Source organism: Lipotes vexillifer, unplaced genomic scaffold (assembly GCF_000442215.2).
Source record: "Lipotes vexillifer unplaced genomic scaffold, Lipotes_vexillifer_v1.1 scaffold666, whole genome shotgun sequence".
NCBI lineage: Eukaryota > Metazoa > Chordata > Mammalia > Artiodactyla > Lipotidae > Lipotes > Lipotes vexillifer.
This window is the reverse complement of record NW_006787408.1, coordinates 1,396,918-1,405,296: the sequence shown is the minus strand read 5'-3', so window position 1 is coordinate 1,405,296 and position 8,379 is coordinate 1,396,918. Positions and strand designations below refer to the sequence as shown.

At 57.1% G+C, this 8,379-nt stretch overlaps 1 protein-coding gene across 1 annotated transcript in view; it reads left to right on the top strand.

The window, feature by feature from the left end:
• Positions 1-4,851: 4,851 nt before the first annotated feature.
• Positions 4,852-8,379, top strand: part of SIX2 (SIX homeobox 2) — a 6,838-nt gene continuing 3,310 nt past the window's right edge. The window contains exon 1 of the mRNA XM_007459964.1: positions 4,852-4,873. The gene's annotated coding sequence lies outside the window, so the exon portion shown is untranslated. The remainder of the gene's footprint in view (positions 4,874-8,379) is intronic.

Below are 8,379 nucleotides of genomic sequence, written 5' to 3'. Positions count from 1 at the left end.
GGCTAGGGAAGTACTGAAAGGAGAAGAAACAGAGGGAGCTGCTCTTCGGAGAGAGAACAAAGATTCTCCGAGAAAGGAGACTGTTCCGCCACCCAGAGGGAGAAAAAGTGCCTACCTTGATATCTATTTTCCAGTTTCTGGTTCCACCCCGATTAAGGACAGTGGTGTCCCCTGCCCTTGAATCCGCGTGCTAGCCCTGAATCCTTATAAGAAATTCATTCTTTTGTTTCTTCTGTTGGTCTGAGTGAATTTCTGAGCTTGCACATCAAAGTGCCTTGCCTCAGACACTAATTCTCTGAGTCCCACAAGCTCGGCCCAGACATAATGGGAGCCATGAGTACATACCAGACTTTATCAAGCTGGGGTTGAGGCTACCGCTGTACACAGCTTGCCCTGGTCACAGTGGACTCCTGCCCTGCGGGGGCTGACGGGGAGCGGAGGCCACGAAGCCCGGGGCCTAGAGGCTGAAACCTGAGGCAGGGAGAGCTGGCTCTTCCTAGAGCCTAGCCCTATCTTCCTGACACCTACAGGGAACTCTAACCGCTCGTAGCTGGAAATGCCTGGGGAACCCGAACTCGGAGAGAAGAGAGGCTTGGGGGTGAGGGAGGAGGGTTTAGTGGAAAAGCTCTCAGTGACGTGGGTCAGAGCATAGACTCTGCAGCTGCACAGCCTGAGCTCAAGGACTCAGCTCTGCCATAGCTGCTGGAGTTGTACTCAACCTCTCTGAGCCTCAGTGTCACCACCTGCAAAATAGAGCAGTTAATTATGCCTGGCTCACGGAGGTGTTTTGACATTATGTGAGATGTCACAAGGCCCGGCACATAGGCCTTCAGTAAATTCTTCCTATTATTACTTTTGCTATTACAAAGGAACTAAAGGCAGTAACTGGCTTATGGCTGATAGTACGGATTTTGGCCTTAAGAGCTGAAGTTTCAGAGGCTCCTCACCAGCCGAATGACCCTGGTCAAGTTGCTTAACCTTTGAACCTATCTCCTCCTCTGTAAATGCTAATAATCCCCACTTTATAGGATTAGGGTACCCATTCTGCATTAGTATACTGCTTTGTATACAGAAGATACTCTGTGAGTGGAAGACATTTGAACAAGATACTCCTGGCTCTATCTCGAGGCACAGGGGGCTGAGAAGGAAGGAGTTAGGGAGCAGAGGGGAGTCACTCCGTTTACTCTAGGTCACAACGCACAATCACAATCCACACCCGACTATGGAGCTTTCAGCGTGAGTTCTGCTTTGTCCTCAACGCCGAGAGCAAACGCAACAGGGGGAGAAGCCTTGGTCTCAACCCTAAAGGAACATGCAATGTCACGCCCGTATGCAGCTGTCTTTTGCTTTGAGAATTGTCTTAATGAGACCAAAATCCTGAAAACACCATAAGATCATAGAAAACATTATGGCCCCTGAAGTTCTCCTATTCCTCTCCCAATGGGGACCCAGCCTTTTCACATGCTTAGCTCATTTCCACTTCTCCAACCCGCGAGAGCAAAGGTGTTTGTTACGCCTACTTTTTATTCTCCCTAGACTGGGAAACTGACTCCATAAGATTGAGTAGCTTGCCCTTGGCCACCCTGTTATTAAGTGGCAGAGGCAGGATTTAACCCAGATAGCCTGACACCAAAGCCCACACCCTCTCCAAGGCTGCCACGGACGGTGAACTGCAGAGACCAAGGGAGTCTCACACGTACGAGCTTCTGTCTTTCCAACTGCTCCAGGACCTCCCGTCACACAACTGAGCACTTCCCACTGTGCCTAGCCCGGGTCTGGGAAACGAGAGGGGCTTGATAATATTTGTCACCCGGAAATTAAATCTGCCCTTTGACACTTAAGTCAGGTGCTTTCTGAAATCACACTAATCATATGCAATTGTGTAAACACACCATCCCATCACATCCCAATAACAACAGCCTCAATTATTGAGCACCTCTTGTCAGCCAGATGCTTCACAAACTTTTATCTCCAATCCCCAATGCAACTGTATTCAACAAGCAAACGTTGAATGCTTGTTGTGTGCCAACACTGGGTTATTATCCTCGTTTTACACATGAGCAAAATAAGGCTCCAAGGTTGAGTGGCTTACTTAAGTGGTGGGTCTGGACCAAGGACCCAGGCTTGTCTGCTGCCAAAGCCCACGTCCTCGGCCCTGCCCAGCCTATCTGCCCCATATGTGAGCGTTTACTAACAGTGCAACTGTATTAGAATGGTTGGAACAGAGATGGTAATTGCCAGAGGGCCAACCCCACCTGCCGTCACAAAACAGAATGCCACGGTGCTAGCAGAGGACACCTATTAGAGGCTGACATTGACCTGGATCCTCTGCAGCAGCCTTGGGCACAGGTTTCCCTGAGCTACGTGCCTTCCCCAGCAGGGCTGCATCTTGTTTCTACCTACTTTATTAAAGCATTCTCACAGCAATGTGCATAAGTTAATTAACACACATTCTTCTATAAGAAACAGCCCCTGGATTTTAGCCTTAATTCACAGAGACAACAAAATAAAGTATTGGATTTCCAAGTTAAGAACAATCTTGGCTTTTTCCAGGTTCGCTTTTCAAATGCAGAACTTGGTGGAAACTCCTGTGTGGCGGCCTTCAATGGCGGGGTGGGAGTGCCCTCTGGCCCAGGTGCTACCCAAGTCAGGAGAGCCAAGAGCAGTCACCAGGCCAGGGGGAGGGGTGTCGCTGATGAGTGGGACTGATGCACTGTAATTAATGGTAATAAAAATAGATACAGCAGTGAGAGAGAAGTGCCAAGCCAGGAATCCCTACTCTAGGATAGAATTTCTCACAGGTAATGGAAAGAAGGAAAAAAAAAAAAAGTCACTTCTTACAGGAAACCTGATCTACACGTTACCTACAGAGGATTTTTGTAAAGTAACTAAGGAAATGCAACTAAAGACAGCAGCCCCACAGAAACTAGAATAACTCTACTTGGAAAACTTTCTTTCCTGCAGCCCAGGGGGACCTGGTAATGCTATAGGCAGTTAGATCTGTAATTTCTAAGAGCAGCGCGTTCGGTCTGCAGCCTCTACATAGCCCTACAGAGACTCCAGCACCCAGTACTTCTGGTTGGAGAAAGCCGTCACAGATCTGGGTCTTCCCCTGCAGAGAAAGGAGGGCAGAAAGGGGACTGGAAGTGAAACACAGAAGGAAAGAGGAGGAAGAGGGCCATTCTCTTATTGGCCTGGTACTTCCCAGTTGTTGCTGTCAGTCAGATCCCACTGGTCATTCAAGCATTCATTCGAACATTTCCACTGCGTGCCAGGCAGATCCGGAGTCTCCAGGCGGGGCGACACGCGAGGGTGAAAAGCCGGTGACTGTTCCCCAAGGATCGTGGGATCAGACCCGGGCAACCTAGTGCGCCTCGGAACGGGTGTGTGTCTGTCTCCGAGGGAGCACGCTGCCCGGACGCACCCCACTTCTCGTGTCCTCTCTGCCTGTGCATCCGGCCGGTTGGTGCCGGGCCCTCCCGGCGCCCTCTCCCTGCTCCGTTAGAGGCCTTCGGGAAACCGAGCATCGACCCACCGACCCGGACTCTGGGAACTGCCGCGTGGGGGCGCTCGCGGGCAGACCCGGCCGAAGGCAGGGCCGCAGGGCCGCAGTGCCCAGGCCCTCCGCGTCTCAGCGGAAAAAACCCGGCGGCGGACTTCGGCCGCTTCCTGACCCCAAAGCCGAAAACCTGGCCCGCTCACCCGGATGCCCGATCCCCCGCGCCCGCGCCCGCGCCCCCCAGTCCCCAACCCCTTCCCAGGCAAAGGGGCGCGGCGTCCCCTGCCAGCCCCGGAGGGAGCGCGGCGCGGGTACGAAGGGCTCCAGGACCGAGCCGTGACCGCGGGCGGGGACGCAAGGCCGCGAGCCGGGACGGCCGTCGTAAGCAAGCGGGCAGCGCCCGAGACCTGGGGACCCGTCTCAAGTCCTGCTGGGCCCTGGCGCCGCCCCGGGCCTATTCCCGGGTTTGCCAGCCTCCAGACCGACCCCAAGCCCTACGTTCTCGCTCTTTTCGTTTAGAACCAGATCCCCAGTGAGCCTGCGGCCTCCAAACCGTTTGCTCCTGAGGGCGGCCCAGCCCGTCGCATGGGTCCGGGGCAAAAGACCCGCAGGGCGGAGGGGCAGCGGCTGTCCCCGCTGGACGCTGCTGCTCCGGCCCTTGGGGGCCCGGGACCGTGCCAGCCACGTGCGGCGCAGGCGATGTCCCGTTTCGCTCAGTTTCACGAGGGCGGCCACCCGGAGCCCAGTTCCCTGTATCCCCGGGCGCCACCGGAACCGTCTTCAAAAACGGAGAATTGCTTCGAGCGGAATTCCCGCGCCCTGACCTCCCCCAAAAGTCGGCCAACACAAAAAACCGTGCGGTGCGGGGGTTCGTAAATGCCAGGGGGCAGGCGGGGCGGTGGCGGGAGCCCCGCTTTCACCGAAACGCGAGCGAGGCCCAAGCGGGAGGCCGGGTAGGGGCGAGTGTCGGGGGAACAGGGCTCTGCGGCCGCGGTCGGCCCACCCCGGGTTCCGGGAGGGTGCGCCCTGCTTCCCCACCCCCCGGGCCGGGACACCCCAGAGATGCAGAACCGCGGGGAGGGCTTGGGGCGGGCGGCGCCAGGGCCGGAGTCTGCCCAGGGGATTTCTGCAATCTTTATAGGCTGGAAAAATAAAGATTAAAGAAAAGAAAAGGTCTGGTTCTCTGGTTTGGCACCGAACCCCCGCCCCCTTCTCAGCTGGCGTTGGAAATAGCCGGCTAGTAGCTCCTTTTCCTTAGCAACCCCTCCTTTACGAAAAGCCCCAAGCCAAAGTCAGGGGAGCCCTTGCGAGGCTGGTTCCGCTGTTTTCTCCCTTTCTCCAAAAGTCCCGGGAGTGAGCCACGTGCTGCCCCTGGGATGGGCAATGGGTGCCATCTGCGGGGGCCCCAGCCTCAGACTGTCCCTGACCAAGAGTCGGCGCAAAGGCATTGGGTCAGTGCGGGCTCGTTAAAGCTCACCCATCCACCCCTACTGCTGCCTTCCAGAAAGTCTATCCCAAAGGACTCCAGGCCCACTTTGGAGATGAAAGGAGACATTTCAATAAAGCCCAAATTTCCTCAGGTCTACAAAAGTTTTCTCCTCCCCAGCCATGGAGCTTCCATTTGTGCAGGCCTTTCAAGTGTGCCTTAGGGGAGGAATAGATTGCATAGTCCATAGATTCCTTGGATTGGGGTGGGGTAGACCCACCGTGTCCGGCACCCTCAGGCCTCTCCAGCAGCTGCTCTGAGCACTGGAACCTGGGGCTGAGATTGCCTTAGGGTCAGCCTGGCATCTATCAAATCCTGGAGGACCCAAATGCCTGCCAAGTGCTCTGTCCTGTGGCAAAGGCTGTCAGGAAGGGGGCTAGGCAGGGAGGGGGCTGCAGAATGTAAAGAGACCCTAGCTGAGCTCCTAGCCTTTTTTAGGGCAGGCGCTCAGCTGCCTCTGCTGGCAAAAGGTTCTAGCCCAGACCTGCTAAAACTGGTTTCCTACAGATATGGGGGAAGGGCAGAACCAGTGGCCTATGGACACACACCCATGCATTGAGTAATGACGTTACAGGTTTTTTTGTGCTCCCTCTTTCCATATGGCACACGCTATATTATCCAAGATGGCAGGTACCACGTGTGTGCTCCTGGCAGGTCTGACCGTTGGGCTCAGCACCCAGAGGCCACCAAGAGAGCAACACTAGAAGGGATGGTGAGTCTGAAGCTCCAGAAAATCTGCCTTAGCTGAACATAGGCAGGACCCAGTCCCGAAGGAGGTTCAATCTTGACGCTCCAAGGGTCCAGGGAGGGGCATATTCCCAGTGGAAGCTGTGGCTGAGGTTGCAGTTTACCCACTTTTTCAAGGTTAGTATTCTTAGACTCATTCTAGCAACAGGGACCTGAAAGATCACACAGGCCTCATCTAGTAGAGAGAAGGAGGTGGAGACCATAAACTGGCCCAAAGTCTCACACCAGGAAGTTACTGACCAGTCCCACTCACCTGCACCAGACTAGGGTGCTCCCCAACAGTTAGGACGGACTTGATCTTGCCAAGATGTAAGACCGCCATGGCCAGAGGTGGGACCTGCCTGCCAGTCATTAACCACGTGGCTGAGGAAGAGGTCTTGGAAAGAGTAGGTTGCCCTTTCTTGGGACGAGTAAGGTGGGCTCTGAACCTCACTGCAGCCAGGGGTAAGTACTTCCTCATGTCTTCCAGAGTCCGCTAAGCCCGACTCTGGGGCAAACCCTGTGTGGCAGCACATGGGACTCTGGATAAAGTGGCCTGGACACAGCAGGGCTCCTCTCAGCAGACTGATGCAGGTTCTGAGCATGCCACCTGAAATTCTGCAGGGAGCTGTCCCTGCCACTGGCTTGGAACATACTTTGATAACCCTGTGGTCTCCATACATCTGGACAGGCCCCCAGAGGCAAAAGTCTTAGGGAGAATCACAGGGTTCCACTCTTTCATGACTGCAAGTCCCCCACAGGACGTCTAGAATGCTAGAGCAGGGGGGAAACTTTGGGAAATGTTACTAAGGGTTAGAGGAACAAGTAGGAGACTTGCTCAAAAACACCAAGCAAAGTCACAGCTTGAACCCGGGGTTCTGGACCCGCATCCCAGTGCTCCTAGCACAAACTTCTGAGTAAATTTAAAGGGGGTAGGAACCAAGAAATGTGGCCTAGACACAGATTACAGTCCTAAGATGAAGGCAGAGCCGGGGCTCTGTTTTGGCTTGAGTCCTGGCACTGGGAGCCAGCAAGGCTCCAGCCTGCAACAGCTCAGAGCCAAGACGGGAAACGGAGGTGGGAAAGACCAGTCGGCGAAGGAGCTAACCCCGGGGCTTTTCAAAACCGTAGAAACAGCCGCAACACCCCCTCTTCCACTCCAGCCCTCCCACCTACCCGCCTGCCCTTCTCCCAGAGAACCAGCGCCACGTGTTTACACACGCGCCGTGACAAAGAAGCAAAAAACAGGATCCCCTTTTTAAGCCCCTCATTCCGGAGCTCGGCGACCCGGTTCTCACGTTGGAATTGGCCAGAGCCGAGTCCAAGCAGAGAGGCCAGAAGGTGGTGGATCTTGCCTCCCCGACCACCCACAGGAGAAGGGCCAAGACCATCCTAGATACCCTGCCCTCGCATCCCTATGGGCAGACCACCGGCGCTGCCCACCGGAGTCAACTTCCGTGGAGGCCACACGGAAGTGCCGGGAGCTTCTCGGGCCGTGGGACCCGTGGGGTTAAGTCTGAGTCCCCGCCCAGCGAAGAGCCAAGAGCGCTCAGCCGGGCGGTACCGGCCGCGGAGCAGCCGGCCCGGTTAAGAGAAGGAGGAAAGGCGGGATCCTCCAAGAAGTAGATTCTCAAGCGTCCGCCGGTAGCCACTGCCAAATTTTCCTCAGTTCTCTCCGGCTCCCTCCCCCTCTCCCTCGCGGACCTCGCGGGTCCCGAACTCCTAGGATGGGGGTGGGGCACTGTCAGCGGGAAAAGCCAAATCTTTAAGGGGCGCCCTAGCGCGTCCAAACTCTCCCACCCCACTGGTCAGCTCCTGGGCAGAATCCACCCGGCAAACAGCAGCCCCGGGAGCGGCGTGATGACCCGGGGGACAGCCGGCTCGGCCTTGCGAAAAGCTGGGCAAAGTTTCTTCCCCCTCGTGGCTCCCTCCACCCCACTCCCTCCCCTTCTTCCCGGCACCCCCTTAACGTCCTCCGCCTTCTCTTCTCCTCTCTTCCCTCCCCACCTCGGTCCTCCCCTTTTCTTCTCTGCGCGTCTCCACTCCGCCCCCCCCCCCCCCCCCCCCCCCCCCCCGGGTCCAGCTCCTCCCTTGCTCTTTGGGCGTCCGCCCCGTCAATCACCGCCGCCGCTGGCCTCTGCCCGGCCCTCTCCGCCTCCCAGGCTCTTGGAGCGCCTCCGGCTCCCGTCTCGGGCTGCCCTACGCTTTGCACGGAGCCCGGCGATCTGTCAGCGGAGCAGGCCGGGGGGAGCCGCCAGGCCCGCCGGGCTCGGGTTACCAGTGACTGACAGCGTCTCCATGGCGAATAATTTGACTCCGACTATTGTCTGGCGCGGGCAGGCCCCGGGTCAGATAACCAGACCAATCAGGGCGCGGGCCGCCGCGCCTCATGCCCGCTTAGAATAATATTATTAAAAAAGCAGCGAGCGAGCTAGACGGGAGGGAGAGCTAGCGAGAAGCGAACGAGGGAGCGGCTGGCGGGCGGGAGGGCGCGGAGCATGCGGAGCGGCGCCCCGGGCGGCCCCCGGGCTTGGACGAGGACTCAGGAGAAGTGCGCGAGCGGCGGGGGCGCGGAGCGGCGCGGGACCCGCGGCCGGCTCGGGGACGTCCTGCAGTGACTCGGAGTTCTCCGGGAGCCAGCGCCAGGCCGGGGCCACCGCCCCCCCCC